We start from the raw sequence: 15,425 nt of genomic DNA, 5'->3' as shown, positions 1-15,425 counted from the left end.
GGGGGATGTCTGTAAAACACTCGTGGTAATGGCTGGTGTGGAATGGTATCAAAGTACATTGTTCCATGTGTTTTCGCATTGCCATTCCATTCGCACTGTTCCCACGCTTACATTATTATGAGCCGCCCGCCCTCGGCACCTCAAACTGTTATGACTGTTGCCTACGAATAGGGTAGTTTCGTTTCAACCGGTGCCACGAGAGCGAGTGGAGTTTGCCGTTTGAGAGAGTGGTGAATATTCTGCTTTCAAAGGCAATTGGGGGACGTGGCGTAATTTAAGATGATACTTTAGGCTACCAGCATTATTGCAATAAAATTGCACAACCAAATCAAATAAATCAAATGTATTTATAAAACCCTTCTTACATCAGCTGATATCTCAAAGTGCTGTGCAGAAACCCAGCCTAAAACCACAAACAGCAAGCAATGCAGGTGTAGAAGCATGGTGGCTAGGAAAAACTCCCTAGAAAGGCCAAAACCTAGGAAGAAACCTAGAGAGGAACCAGGCTATGAGGCGTGGCCAGGCCTCTTTTGGCTGTGCCGGGTGGAGATTATAACAGAACATGGCCAAGATGTTAAAATGTTCATAGATGACCAGCAGGGTCAAATAATAATAATCACAGTGGTTGTCGAGGGTGCAACTGGTCAGCACCTCAGGAGTAAATGTCAGTTGGCTTTTCATAGGCGTTCATTCAGAGTATCTCTACCGCTCCTGCTGTCTCCAAAAAGTTGAAAACAGCAGGTCTGGGCCAGGTAGCACGTCCGGTGAAAAGGTCAGGGTTCCATAGCCGCAGACAGAACAGTTGAAACTGGAGCAGCAGCACGGCCAGGTGGACTGGGGACAGCAAGGAGTCATCAGGCCAGGTAGTCCTGAGGCATGGTCCTAGGGCTCAGGTCCTCCGAGAGAGAGGGAAAGAAAGAAAGAGAGAAAGAGAGAGAGAATTAGAGAGAGCATATTTAAATTCACTCAGGACACCGGATAAGACAGGAGAAATACTCCAGAAATAACAGACTGACCCTAGCCCCCGACACATAAACTACTGCAGCATAAATACTGGAGGCTGAGACAGGAGGGGTCGGGAGACACTGTGGCCTCATCCGATGATACCCCGGACAACCCCACCCACATTGCCAAAGCACAGCCCCCACACCACTAGAGGGATATCTTCAAACACCAACTTACCAACCAGAAGGCCTAATTATAGCCTAATGCTTTAATGCATGAAATAATTTGTGAAAATGCCGAATCCTAATTAGAGCCTATAAACGCACAATTGTGAAAATGATTAGGGTAATAGGCTTTTGTTTTAATTCATTATTCAGTATTTGACCATGAAAAAAGTAGGCTAGCCTAACATTTTCTTTGATCTCAAGTTGATATCATATGAGCTATGTAAAATAGATTGAGTATCTTTAAAAATGTTTTAGAAGAATAGACGGAAAGTTGTTTGCCCTGAATTTATAATGTAATATATATAAATTATTCTGCGCAAGCTGAATGTGTTTCCTGAATGACTCAGTCATCGACAAAATTGAAAGAAGGCTATAGTCATGGAGTTAGATAGAGGACCCGTGTGGCTCAGTTGGTAGAGCATGGCGCTGGCAACGCCAGGGTTGTGGGTTCAATTCCCACGGGGGGGCCAAGGTTCAATTCCCATGGGGGGACCAGGATGAATATGTATGAACTTTCCAATTTGTAAGTCGCTCTGGATAAGAGCGTCTGCTAAATGACTTAAATGTAAATGTAGGACTCATCATGGACATTACCCATTATTGCATGGATATTGCCATTGAGGGCTTCTGCCATTTTAAAGTAATCAATTGGGTGGGGATTCCTATGGGTTGTAGCCTCAATAGCGTTTGTGACATCATGAGCCCAAAGACTGCCCATGATGTCACAAACGCCATAATGGCACAAATGTGCACATGAGTCCTCTATCTCTATAGCTACAGTCTTTGGGCTCCAACCTGCACTTAGGCGAGATGACGCAACAACGAATGGGAGAACTCTGCCTTTTCACGCTGGGTTCATAGCCAAAAAGTGGCCCAGTGTTCAAGAAAATTTGATCTGAGGAGTATGTTTGTTCACTCATACAGGAATAATATTTTTTGTCACTCAACACAATGCCATAGATGACTCATGTTTTGAGGGAGCGTGCAATTGGCATGCTGACTGCAGGATTGTCCACTAGAAGTGTTGCCAGATAATTTAATGTTCATTTCCCTACCATAAGCTGCTTCCAACGTCGTTTTAGAAAATTTGGCAGTATGTCCAACTCACCTCGTAATCGCTGACCACGTGTAACTGCACCAGCCCAGGACCGCCACATCTGGTTTCTTCACCTGCAGGATCATCATAGGGGAGAGTGCTGAGGAGTATTTCTGTCTGTAATAAAGCCCTTTTGTGTAGAAAAATTCATTCTGATTGGCTGGGCCCGGATCCCGGGTGGTTGGGGATCCCAAGTGGGCCTTCTCCCTCCCTGGCCCAACCATGGCTGCACCCCTGGCCATTTTGTTTTTTTTATTTTAGCTTTATTTAACCAGGTAAGCTAGTTGAGAACAAGTTCTCATTTGCAACTGCGACCTGGCCAAGATAAAGCATAGCAGTGTGAACAGACAACAACACAGAGTTACACATGGAGTAAACAATAAACAAGTCAATAACATGGTAGAAAAAAGAGAATCTATATACAATGTGTGCAAAAGGCATGAGGTAGGCAATTTAAATCGAATAATTACAATTTAGCAGATTAACACTGGAGTGATAAATCATCAGATGATCATGTGCAAGAAGAGATACTGGTGTGCAAAAGAGCAGAAAAGTAAATAAATAAAAGCAGTATGGGGGTGAGGTAGGGTAAATTGGGTGGGTAGTTTACAGATGGACTATATACAGCTGCACGATCGGTTAGCTGCTCGGATAGCAGATTTTTAAAGTTGTTGAGGGAGATAAAAGTCTCCAACTTCAGAAGATTTTGCAATTCGTTTCCAGTCGCAGGCAGCAAGAGACTGGAAGGAAAGGCGTCCAAATGAGGTTTTGGCTTTAGGGATGATCAGTGAGATACACCTGCTGGAGCGCGTGCTACGGTGGGGTGTAGCCATCGTGAACAGTGAACTGAGATAAGGCGACACTTACCTAGCATAGCCTTGTAGATGACCTGGAGCCAGTGGGTCTGACGACGAACATGTAGCGAGGGCCAGCCGACTAGGCTACAGTCCCTCTCTCCACTCCTTGCTATTGAACTTTCAACATGCAGAACATTTTTTTTTGTAAACTTAAGTTGAGAATTTTGGATTGAGAAAATAAAGATATAGCATGGACTAAATTATGTCCCTCGTGGGCACCATACTTGGCCAAAGGCTGTGCAACCAAGATAACTGTCAACAATGTTTCTGTAACCATCAATGACCTTGCTGCCACCTTTCTAGGCAATTTGGCCCACTCGTGTTCGGAGTTGTGGGATGAGAAACTGCTCTAATGCTTCAATGTTTGAGGGGTGCCCTCCACCAATCATAGTTAGTGGTGGTGTCATGTTTTAGTAGCACAAGATCGGATGAACTAGCGCATTTTTTGAATATCAATCCGGTTTTTGGACTGTGCTTCAACTGGCCCCTTCTCTAGAGAAAGTAACTCTGTGCACAGTTTTGTTTCATTACTAAACCTGACGTGTGCCGAAGGTTATGGCTTTCGTTAGATGGACTTCTCGCTCCTCGTGGGTTTAGATGCTTACGGTCGCAGGATTCCACTTATCCTATTCAGAGAGAGCATGAGACGATTCTCTCAGGGTCCTCGCGTGAGTGAAGGAGGCTTTGTTGCGGAAGAGAAAGCCCGACTTCTAGATTTGATTTTGGATTTTCAGGAGATATATTAGATCTGTGGCCTATATAGCAGTCTGCGTGTGAAAAGGACGAGGCTTAGGCAGACTTTACTCGCTGCCAAGCTACCATCCCTTAAACATACGGATAAGCCGTTTTTAGAATAGGTGTCCAATCGTCTTATATATGCTTAGCCCACTCTGCTTCGGACCCCCTGAACTAACCGTAAGTCACTCAAGCTACCTTCAAGACTGTCTAGAACGCTGAATGAGTGTCCACAATCCTCGGTGATGCTAGTTGCCCGGGCCCTCTCGTCTACGCACGCGACATTGGTCGCGTTTGAGATACAAAGAATCCTCATATTTAGTGGCTTCAAGTTGGGACTTAGGTTACTCTCCATTCATCCTGGCAGAGCAAAGTAATTTTGAGAGCACATTTCTATCAGCCTACCCTACTAGCGGAGCGAAGTTCGTTGATTGTTTTCCGGCAATGTTAAGTATATGGCCTGATGTTTCTTTGTTAAACTTGATTGAGTAACGACGTTTAGGTATATAAGGTCTGACGACAGTGTCACTGGGAGATTTGGGGCGAGAAAGGAGCGTACTAACAAGGCCTGTTAATTATATAAGGTCCCACGAGGTAGGTTCAGTGCCATGTGTCCGGAGGTCGAAAAACCAAGTCCATTGAGAGGTTCGACAGGAACCTGTCCGGTGACCAGGCCTCGCAGACGAAGGTTTGTAGTGCCGAGGCACAGATCATAAGGGAAGCAGCGACTATATACCAAATGAATTGAATGATACACGAGTAGCAAGCGAATTCTGGGAAGGTCACCAAGAACAGAGTCCCGCGACGATACCATTGACACCCTCTGCTTTAAATGAAGAAGTTGGAACCACCAAGACGTGCTTATCTTCAGCAGCACTGTGAGGAGCACTGGGCCCCAGCCCTGAGGTAGAATTCGGTGGGAGAAAGCTCTTGCGTCAGGGAGGTGGACTAAGAACCCAATGTCATTCTAACGTGCTTCAGAGTTTCTTTGTTGGCACATGGGGTAGACAACCTCTATCCAGAAAGCGCGACAAATTCCCCTCCTGGCTTCACGCGACTCACCCAATTCAGGGTGATCTACCCAATTGAAGTCTAGCCTTTGGCCGACGACGGGAAGCACAACGGTCCTCTAAGTAAATAGGCAGAACCAACGGCCATAGACAGCCGCTTTGGTAGTGTGTGAGGATTATGCAAAGGCGAGCCCTATATTATGGAGACTCTCGAGGACCATGCGAAAAATAGAATTAATGAGATTGTATCTAGTTCTCTGATCGAAAGACACCAGAAACTTCGGAACGTCCTTTGGCCCTCGAACTGCCAAGGGCGTTCGAACGTGGTGTAGAGAGCAGCAGAACCTGGCACCATCTGGCCTACCAAGCGTAGGTTTGAAGACTGTCATGGGTGTGTGTGGACTTACGCTGCCAAAGATGGCTATTGTGGCCTAGGTGGTTAAGATGATTCGCGCTCTCCTAAGAGACCCTCACGCTCAACTTTTTGATTAAGGGGACCTTCGCCTTCCATATGCTTTGAGTTACTAGAGCTGGTATTGAAAGGTGAGGCAGGTGCTACTCCACTATTATTACTTCTGCGAGTTGCTGCTCCGCAGAAAACCTGCGTGGCACATCGACAAGCTGGAGAAGAGTTATACTCTCTGCACAAGCGGTATTGCGGATTCTGAAGTATATGGTTGCAGGTGGATAATACGCTCTCTTAGCTTTGTTGCACTTGGACATTACGTCGCCAGTACGCTGGTCATATAGAGGTGAGAGGAGACACAGAGGACCAATGAGACTTTGGATGGATACTGAGATGACTGAGACAAGTTTGTGAAACACTGTTCTCCCTAGGTGTGGCCACGGTGTTAGTTTCGCTGTCGTATCAGTAAGGAGGAAGAGTGGCGTGATATAATCGGTGATAGACTGTCTAGAGAAGCTAACTGGTTCGCGTCATGTCACAACCCCTGTGGGGCATCATTCTAAGAGTAAAGATCACTGACATCGGATTGGGGAGAGTGACTGATAAACAGAGGCTTGGTAATATTAATGCAGGGTGGCGTGGCCGCTCTCTGTTGGCTCGCAGAACTTACATCTGAGACATAGTTAGACGCTCTGTGCGGTAGCTCGCTCTGTTTCCACAAATTGTTAAGACGTGTGACTCGTCTGGCTCCAGATTAGTTCGGCAACCCAGGTTCATGAATTAGATATGGAGGTCCGAATGGGTTTTTTCCGCATACATTTCCGCAATACATTACTTTAGCTAATAGGAGAAATGAATATGTGTGCGTGGACATGCTAGAGTCTGGTGCGAAGGCCGCTAATAGTCAATGATTAACAAGAAACGCCTGTACGTTTTAGCGCGGACATGGGGCGGTCATGCAGGGGGCTGGCGTTAGGCCAAGGTTTGGAAGTACGCGCAGAAGTTGGGAAAGTAATAATGGGCTGATCCAAGCACGCTAGTGTGCTGTACAATAGTTTCGGATTAAAGGTTTCTGTCAGGTAATTAGTCTCTCGACGGACTATTATCCTTATGTGGTAAGATAGATCGTCGTAGCTATAATCTTGTCTCAGTGCTCATGTGTTGTATTTGGAAGTACACGACTGTGTTGCAACCATTTAGGAAAGGTGCATCAAAATTGTTTTTCTGCATTTTGTGCGAATCTTATTGAGCTCTCAGTGTGTAGATTTTGTGTGGAGAAACACACAGTATTCATCATCATTGGTGAGACAGTTAAGGTCTAGTCAACTGATTGCAGAGAAGATAGTGCAAGATGTACTGAAATCTGCGCCTGAAATGACATGCCATAAATTAGCTCATTAGTTAGCAACTCGTAAGCTGGTTTGAGAGTCTCGCTATGTTTCATGAGCTGAATAATGAGGTCCTAGGACTTTCCCACAGAAATGTTCTGGTATACGTACAGCTCTCCCAAAATTGACTTCTTCGCTCCAAAATGTTGTGCACAGAGGTTTGTCTTACTCGATCTGGCTTATTATGCGTAGTGTGCGACTCTTACTCTGGTTGCGCAAGAATGTTATATCCTCAGTCCACTTGACAAGCTGTGTTGATGGATCGAAGGGCAAGTGCTCCATTAAACTATGATCATTACACAGGTGGTCTATCCGTAAGAAGAGGCGGTAAGACCAGAGGGACCCAATAAAAGGCAACTCTATTATACTGATATTCTGTTGGGGTGCGTGTCACAATTCATTAACACATATGAATGCCGGTGAGGAGTCATCGTCAATGTGTTCTATAGGGTGAGCTTGGTTGACAGAAATTATTATGCATGATTAGATTACCCTTGAATGTCCAGACCAGAGATGACAGCAATCCTCAACTGACGGGATGAGGTCAATATCCTTCCAGGTACCGCCGGGCCCAGGTCGAATTTAGAACAGGCCTTGGCTCGCAACATGATATGGTCTTTCAGATAATTTTTTGATATTAGAATGGTGGAGCGTCTTTCTACAACATGATCTTACTTCCATCGTACGGTGTTTAGAGAATTGTGGCAGCTCGTACGTTTTTGGATCCCGCGGCACCGCGGCCGCTCGACGACGGATACAGGAGCTCAAGTGCTGAGTGGGCCGATGTATTAGAATTCCGACTCTCTTTCGCCTGAGTGTGCGCCAAGGACACATCCCACGAACGATTGCGTATGATTCTTTGTCACCTGCTGGGAGAGGTGGCCAAAGTCTGATTAGGTCCGAGGCCGATCAATGGATCGCGTACTAGCTGATGTTGAGAGAACTGTGGCGTTTGGCACATACACACATAAGCTTAATTTTATCGCGGTGAGCACAAACTGCTCTCATAAGAATACGTGTCTCAAGCGCCGATATAGGCTTCGGTTCTTGCTTTGCTAATTCGCAGGTGTTTCCGTTTGATCGGACAGATCTTGCATGTAGTGGTGGCATGGCAACGGCTAGAGCTGATGTACGTGGTCGAGTGACTGGCGAAAATGCTTCATCTTCGATGGTCGACTGGCATGCCTAGGAGAGAGTTTGCTTCTTCCACGGCTGAATCTCGTTTTCAACTTACCGTGTGGTGTGACATGACTTGATCCCAGTTTAGGGGTAGTCGTTGATCAGGACATAAGCTCCGTGAAGCTAGTATGGGTGAGGCGAGACTCAATATCGACATGATGGTGTCCAGGGCCACAGTGGGGAGACTGGAGGGTCAGAGGTCACGGGGTTTAGCAGGCTTGAACAGAGTGCCCCATGTTGGCGTTGGGGTGGCTAGGCAACAGGTGAGAGACTTTTATTTTCTGGAGAGATTATTTTATTTTTTAAAAGACATTTTTAGGTGGAGAGTATAAATCGACTACTGTTACGACAACGTATACGAGCTAAGATTGCCTGCGGAGATGTATGACAGAACTTTGCAGGCTATCTCTTGCAGGCTAGATTGCAAACTCCCTCCCCTTTGGCAGTGTCTATCTTGACGGAAAGTGTTCTAGTATGTGTGTATGGAAATCTTCAGGAGTTTTTGTGGGCCTTCCTAACCAGGATTCGGGGACACGGCAAGGACATCAAGCCGTGGACGATGGCACTGAGTGTCGTGCTAGAGCCGGGGTGAACTCAGGAGTGCAATTAGGGAGGGAGGCTTCTGATAGTTGACATTGACATTGGGATGTGCCAAGCGCTTTTTCCAATTTCCACAGAACCGTCAACATAATTGAGTTGGTGATCCTAGGGGACATGCAGGGCATGATAAGGCCGTGGGTTTACCTCCTCGCAGCCATCCCATCCCGTAGAACAGGAGGTCAGTTAGTAGGATGAGGGTGCGGCTAAAGGCTATTAAAACTGGTCGCCTAGGAGCAGGTTGTGGAGACAAGGCAATTAAAGGTAGCAGAATATTATTATTTTGGCGGTGCGGTAGAGACTGATAGAAATACGATTCTGTGTCCAATCCAGTTTTTGGGTCAGCCCACTGCCCTGCACCTACACCCCTCAGACCCATTGAGGGATGGTGTTGGGGTATAGGTGTCACGCGTGCGGTGTAGCAGCGGTATGGACAACGCCGCTGCCATGCAACTGCTAACAACATGGTTCTTGATGATAGAGAGGTTGTTATTCTCTCGACATTGCTGGAGTCTCATTACTGCGCTGGACCGATCTAACCGCATGTGTTGTGCCACACTAACTTCGCACACAGAGTGGGGACAACAAGTGTTGCGCACAGGGGCTTCTAGGCCAAAGTAAGTAAATCTCAGAATCAGGGGCTACGGAGAGTCGAAATACTGACGATCGAACCTCTCTCATTTGTGCAAAGGAGCCAAAACCTAGTGTGTCAACTAAGCCGGCTTGAACAACAGTATTGCAAGGGCATATGGGATGTGCCAATGGTTTGAGAGCCACAATACAAATAGAGGCGTAAAGTTGAGTGTTCGACCCAGGTCTTGCATGTCTGGGAGAGCTAGCTTATATTATCTAGCAACGTCAGGTCGAACGCCCCTACCTTGATATATCTCTCTGTTCAAGAGGCTAGTTCAGCTAACACAGCAACAGAAGGTAAAAATGATGGCTCGAATCCAATTCAACAAAATTACGTTATAGGCATGTAGAGGGTCGAAAGCCATCTATTTTTAACTCACACTAACCAGAATCCTGAGTCTAAAAGTCCTAGGCCCGAAAATAAAAAAACTCAGTACAATGAGGGCAAAGTGCTGTACAGAAGATGCCGTAGAAGTGAACATGCACCATGTCAAAGAAACACGCGCCATCCAGCTATATACGCCAAGACAATCGCATCATAGATGTCCATGGCGCAGACCGTTAATGATGAGGTAGAAGTTGAGGCCTCCACTAAGCTAGCACGCGTTTAAAGTTAGTAGCCCGGGGGGTGGTCTGCTCAGACGGAGGGGGTCTGCTCAGACGGAGGCCGGTTGAGGGCACAGCGGATGGGGTATTCGTCTGCAGACCAGACGTGGTCGTGTCGACAGAGAATCCAAGCCGGATGGCGATGGCGAAAGAGAGGTTGTGAATTGTAGAATTGTGTTTGCTAACTGGTGCTAGCTTCCTGGCTGCGCTAGCTGCAAGATAAGCTAGCAGTTAGCAGACCGGGGCAGGCAAGCTAGCAGTTAGCAGACCGGGGCTAGCAAGTTAGCCTTTGGGGGACGTCGCGATGGGGGGGAAGTCTGTTTTTGCCTCTTCGTGCGGTGACATTGATAGACCAGTCGTGGAATTAGTAGGGTTCCAGGTAGCTCTAGGTAGCTAGTAGGCCTAGTAGGTTAGCAGAATTGGCCTTCAGCGGGCGTCACGCCTGAGGGGCCTGTTGGAGTCCTCGGGCAGATTATGTCGGTATTCCAGTCGTAGAGGATCGGCGGGGTTCCGTGCTCCGTACCGGCAGTAAAGGGGTCCAGATATTGTAGCCCAGGAGTGGGCTTCAGTGGTAGCACAGGAGCCCTAGCCGGGCTAGCTTCAGGCTAATTGGTGCTTGCTCCGGGATGGAAACGCTAGCCAGGAGTGGTCACCCGGGATTGTGGTTAGCTAGTTCCGAAGATCCAGATGAAAATGTTCAGAGTTTGCGGTAGGAATCCGGGGATATGGAGAGAAATAGGTCCGTTATGCTCTGGTTTTAGTCACGTTGTTCGAACTAGCGAGAGCTTTCCGAGCTAAAGGTTAGCTGATGACCGCTAGCAATGGTTTGCTAACTGATAGCTGGTAGGTAGTTAGCTGGCTATCTTCAGTTGATGGATTCCAGATCAGAAGTAAATAGAAATACTTTAGAAAAAAGCAGATCCACGCCACATTGGGTGAGGCGGGTTGCAGGAGAGTAGAAGTTGAGGTTTAAGAAAATATTTTTTAAAAGATATGCGAAGAAAAAGATGTAAAAAGATATATACAAGGGACACGGGACACGACAGGACAAAGACGTCTACACTGCTACGCCATCTTGGAATGTCTGAAGTAAGACATTGAAAATACACTTTTATTACTTTAACTTCTTGAGCCTTGAGTTCCCAAATTAAACTGCCTCGTACTCAATTCTTGCTCGTACAATATGCATATTATTATTACTATTGGATAGAGAACACTCTCTAGTTTCTAAAACCGTTTGAATTATGTCTGTGCGTGAAACAGAACTCATTCTGCAGCACATTTCCTGTCAGGGAGTGAGATTTCAGAAATCGAGGTCCCTGTTCTGAGGTCAGTTTATAAGTCCCCATGTAAGCCATCGGGCTACATGCACTGTAATTTCCCTATGTGGAGTTGAGAATGCAGATTTTTCCAACCTGTTCTCAGACCTGTGTATAACTCTGCCTGTCTTCTATTGGTTGAGATGCACTGCATACGCCTTCCCCTGGGTGTCAGCGAATAGAGGTCCTTGAAATGGAGTCTCTAGGCAGATCCGAAAGTCTATAAATTGATTGGAATCAAAGGGTCCCCTCTTTTGACTCTTCGCTCTGACGCAGTGAGGACCTTGGCATGTCGTTTTAGAAGCTCCCGTTTTAGCTCCTAGATATATCCGGCTCTGTTTTTATTCGATATAGGCTTTAAAGACATCATAATGTTGTTATTTTAGACTGATTTATATCAGTTTATGTCAGTATATTGCGATTTTCGGGGATTTCATTTTCTGACATTGTAGGAAGTTGGGTATCTCTCTCTCGCATGCCATTGTTTACTGCTAATTGCAACGTGGAAGATGACTTTCTCCAACCCAGCAACGATTCTTTTGGACAAAGGACACCTATCCCAAGATTCTGATGGGAGGTCATCAAAAAGTAAGAGCTATTTATGCTGATAATTCATTGTTCTGTTGAAAAAAGTCAAATGCATAAGACGCCATTACTTGCAGTTTAGCCTTGCTTTATCGCACCCTGTATTGCGCAGTAACGTTAATTTTAAAAATGTAATTCAGCGATTGCATTAAGAACTAATTTGTCTTTCAATTGCTGTCCAACCTGTATTTTTTAGTCAAGTTTATGAATAGTTTTCGATAAGAATAGATGCCTTTCCAAGATGGCGCCGGCCAGATTGCTTGAGTATTTGGACACTATTCTCATTCTATAAGCACGATTTGTGCCGCTAAATATGCACATTTTCGAACAAACTCTATATGCATTGTGTAATATGATGTTACAGGACTGTCGATTCCTGCAAGGAATCTGAGAGGTTTAGTGAAAAAAATGAATATGTTTTGGTGTGTATACTGTTATCGCTCTTATTTGTCCTTGAGCACTCATCAATGCTGTGGTGATGTTTGCACTGTGGTATGCTAATATAACGCTATATTGTGTTTTCGCTGTTAAAACAACTTCGAAAATCTGAAATATTGTCTGGATTCACAAGATCTTGCGTCTTTCAATTTGTACGCTGTGTATTATAAGAAGATTGTTTTAGATGAGTAATTAGGATATACACGTTGCTCTCTGTAGTTTATTCTAGCGCTTTGGTGAGATTTGTGATGTGGCTGCAATGGTAAACTATGATTTATACCTGAAATATGCAAATTTTTCTAACAAAAACATATGCTATAAATAAATATGTTATCAGACTGTCATCTGATGAAGTTGTTTCTCTTGTTAGTGGCTATTTATATCTTATTTGATCGTGAATTTGTGATAGTCACTGATGGAGTAAAAACTGGTGGAGTAAAAAAAATGTTGGTCTTTTGCTAACATGGTTAGCTAATAGATTTACATATTGTGTCTTCCGCTATAAAACATTTAAAAAATCAGAAATGATGTCTGATTCACAAAAGATGTGTATCTTTCATCTGGTGTGCTTGGACTTGTGATTTATGACTATTTAGATGCTAGTATTTACTTGTACGCTAGCTAGTGCCTATGCTAGTAGCTTTTCTACTGATTGGTGGTGCTCCCGGATCCGGGTTTGGGAGGTGTTAGAAGGTTAAACAAAATGTTGAGATCATTTTGAGACTGCAGCTTTGTGGGCCATAGTGTAGTCTTTTCACTGTAGAAAAACGGGTGATATCTAAAATCAGAGATTATAGAGAAGCGAGACATCTCACTTCCTCATTTTATTTGGATTGGTGCGCGGGCCACTCGAATGGACTACTTATTGCCCCTCCACGCGGAGGGGATGCCCAGGGCGAGACTCTCTCACTGGAAAGAAATTATTTCTGGTCTGGTGGTTGCTGGTTGGGCAAGAGGGATGGGAAAAAGTAGTCCAGAGCCAGCTGTTCACAGTTCTCGCGTGAGCATACCAGATATTATGGAGGAAACTGTGAGCTCACCGCAGGGGAAAGCATGCTCACCATCTTTGCTAAAAATTGTCCCATGTGAGGCTATAAGCAGATGCTCCTCCCCTCGAGACCTACTGTGCCTGTCTTCCTCGTCTTAACCCTCTGAAAACAGCACCTTAGGCTTCCACCTATTTAACACCTGTTCTGCAGTCACATGCTCCAGGACTCTAGAGCTTTCACTGCAATTCTGAACAGGAGGAAGGGGAAGTACAATATCATGTTTATAACGTGTCAGGTTATTAAAATATATGTATGATGACTAAGGTTAGTAGGCTAATTTCTTATTCAATACTGAAGGAAAGACTCATAAGAACTTACCATGACTTAAAAATTGCAAGCTCCTTCCTCAGGTAATAAACAACGGAAAAAATCAAATGGCCCAAGATCTTGCCATTAATGACAGAATTCGTAAGGAAGTTACAAAAGGGTTTCTATTTGTTCTTAGCATACAATTAAACAACTAATTCATTATTATATATAAACAATTATTATTATTAGCTGCAAATTATCTGGCAACGTTCCAGGTACTTTTTTGATTAACATCAACTGCAGACACTAGAACAATGGTTCCACTGACGTATACATACTCTACTCCCAAGGTTATATGTCGAGATTGCAGAACAAAAATACCGATTCTGGAGCTCCACCTTCTCTCAAATCTCCAATCTAGCCTCTAAACTTATCCACTGCTTTAAAAAAAAGAAACTCTAATCAGGCGATCTGAATTATAGACCCTGGTGTCACTTGCCTGATTACACCAACCACGTAATTCAGAAAAACTTTTCTCATGAAAACCTTCCACTGGTACTTACTAAGTTAAGAGTACGATTCCTGTAACCGCAACCCTGCTACAAGCAGGAAAACAAGTCGACAAACCCAGAAATATGGACATATCGTTTGATAGCAACTCTAGATACGGTGTCTGTGTGAACTGTGTAATCAATCTTTTTTGCGGGCCTACACACATGGACACAGTTCTAATCTTTTGAAGACAATGAAACTGCAGAACAGGGGTATCAAATTAAAACACCGAGTATTGCTATGGTTTTCCAGAATGATGTCCTCCATTGTCTGATAAGAGGTATCATTGAGGCCACAGACTAAGAGGTCAAGGGCATCCACCTGGAGGAACATATTCACTGTTCTGTGTCAGGATATAAGATGGCCTTAACAATGGCGGTAGTGGTAGACTGTCTATAAAAAGAATGTACTCTAAAATTGTTAACTATAACTTCCTTATAAAATGATTGACAGGAAATGGATCAACTAAATCACATGATGATGGTACACCTTTTTAAGTAGTTCATCCTAAATAAACTGATTTATCACACTAGACTAATACAGCAGCCATCAGCATGATATTATGAGAGTATTGAGGCAGTGCTGGAGATATACCTTGATTTGTTAAGACTCTCTTATTTATGTGTGTACTGTAGTCTACATCAGCGACAAAATTAAAAGCATTACATTTTTAGAACCGCATTGGTTGCTTTTTAATGTAGGCATATATAGGGAGGATAGGCCATGTGGAGATGTTCATATTGAAACATATTAGAATTTTTTTAGTTCGTAACTTATTTGATTGTCACGACTTCCGCCGAAGCCGGTCCCTCTCCTTGTTCGGGCGGTGTTCGGAGGTCGACGTCACCGACCTTCTAGCCATCGCTGATCCATTTTTCATTTTTTGTCTTGTCTTCCTTCACACCTGGTTCCAACCCCATCAATTATGTGTTGTGTATTTAACCCTCTGTTTCCCCTCATGTCCTTGTTGGTGATTGTTTGTTTGTATGTATTGTGGAAGTTAAGTTCTGGTGCACGACGGGTTTTGTACCCACTTTTATTATTTTGTACATTTTGGTTTTTGGAGTTTTGTGAGCACTAACTAAAAGACTCCGTTTATATCAAGTTTGTACTCCTGCGCCTGACTTCCCTGCCACCAGCACGCACCCAATACATTGATCAAATTTGTACAGATTTACTTTGGGGGCCCCACATGGGGCCTGATCCCAAGTTTGGGAAACCTCACTCTCTCTGTCTCCTCTGCTTCCTCCTGCATGTATTGCCTGCATCAGCCTCAACACTGAGCGCCACATCACTCTGTCTCAGTAGCCTACTCTCTGTAAAGTAATTATGACAACTTAGTAGTATATGTTTTGCTCCTGCTGAGGCATGCTCCATTTACCGTTAGCTTCTTCATACTTCTAGCTGGCTAAGTAATATTATCCAGAGCCCTTAAACGTTCCTGCAGTAGAAGTCTCTSCCGGCAGCTAGCCACCTGACTGACGTATCTATAACCGCTTATTTGCCTGTTGTGCACTGATTCTCAGAGTCTTTTTTTGTTTGTTTGGGGGATGT

At 44.6% G+C, this 15,425-nt stretch overlaps 1 non-coding gene across 1 annotated transcript; it reads left to right on the top strand.

Moving 5' to 3' along the window:
- Positions 1-1,565: 1,565 nt before the first annotated feature.
- Positions 1,566-1,642, top strand: trnaa-ggc (transfer RNA alanine (anticodon GGC)). Its single transcript has one exon. It is a non-coding gene; the product is annotated as a tRNA-Ala (tRNA).
- Positions 1,643-15,425: the final 13,783 nt, after the last annotated feature.

Source organism: Salvelinus sp. IW2-2015, unplaced genomic scaffold, assembly GCF_002910315.2.
Source record: "Salvelinus sp. IW2-2015 unplaced genomic scaffold, ASM291031v2 Un_scaffold7216, whole genome shotgun sequence".
Classification (NCBI taxonomy): Eukaryota; Metazoa; Chordata; class Actinopteri; order Salmoniformes; family Salmonidae; genus Salvelinus; species Salvelinus sp. IW2-2015.
The sequence above is the reverse complement of the archived record's forward strand: the minus strand, read 5'-3'. Positions and strand labels throughout refer to the sequence as shown.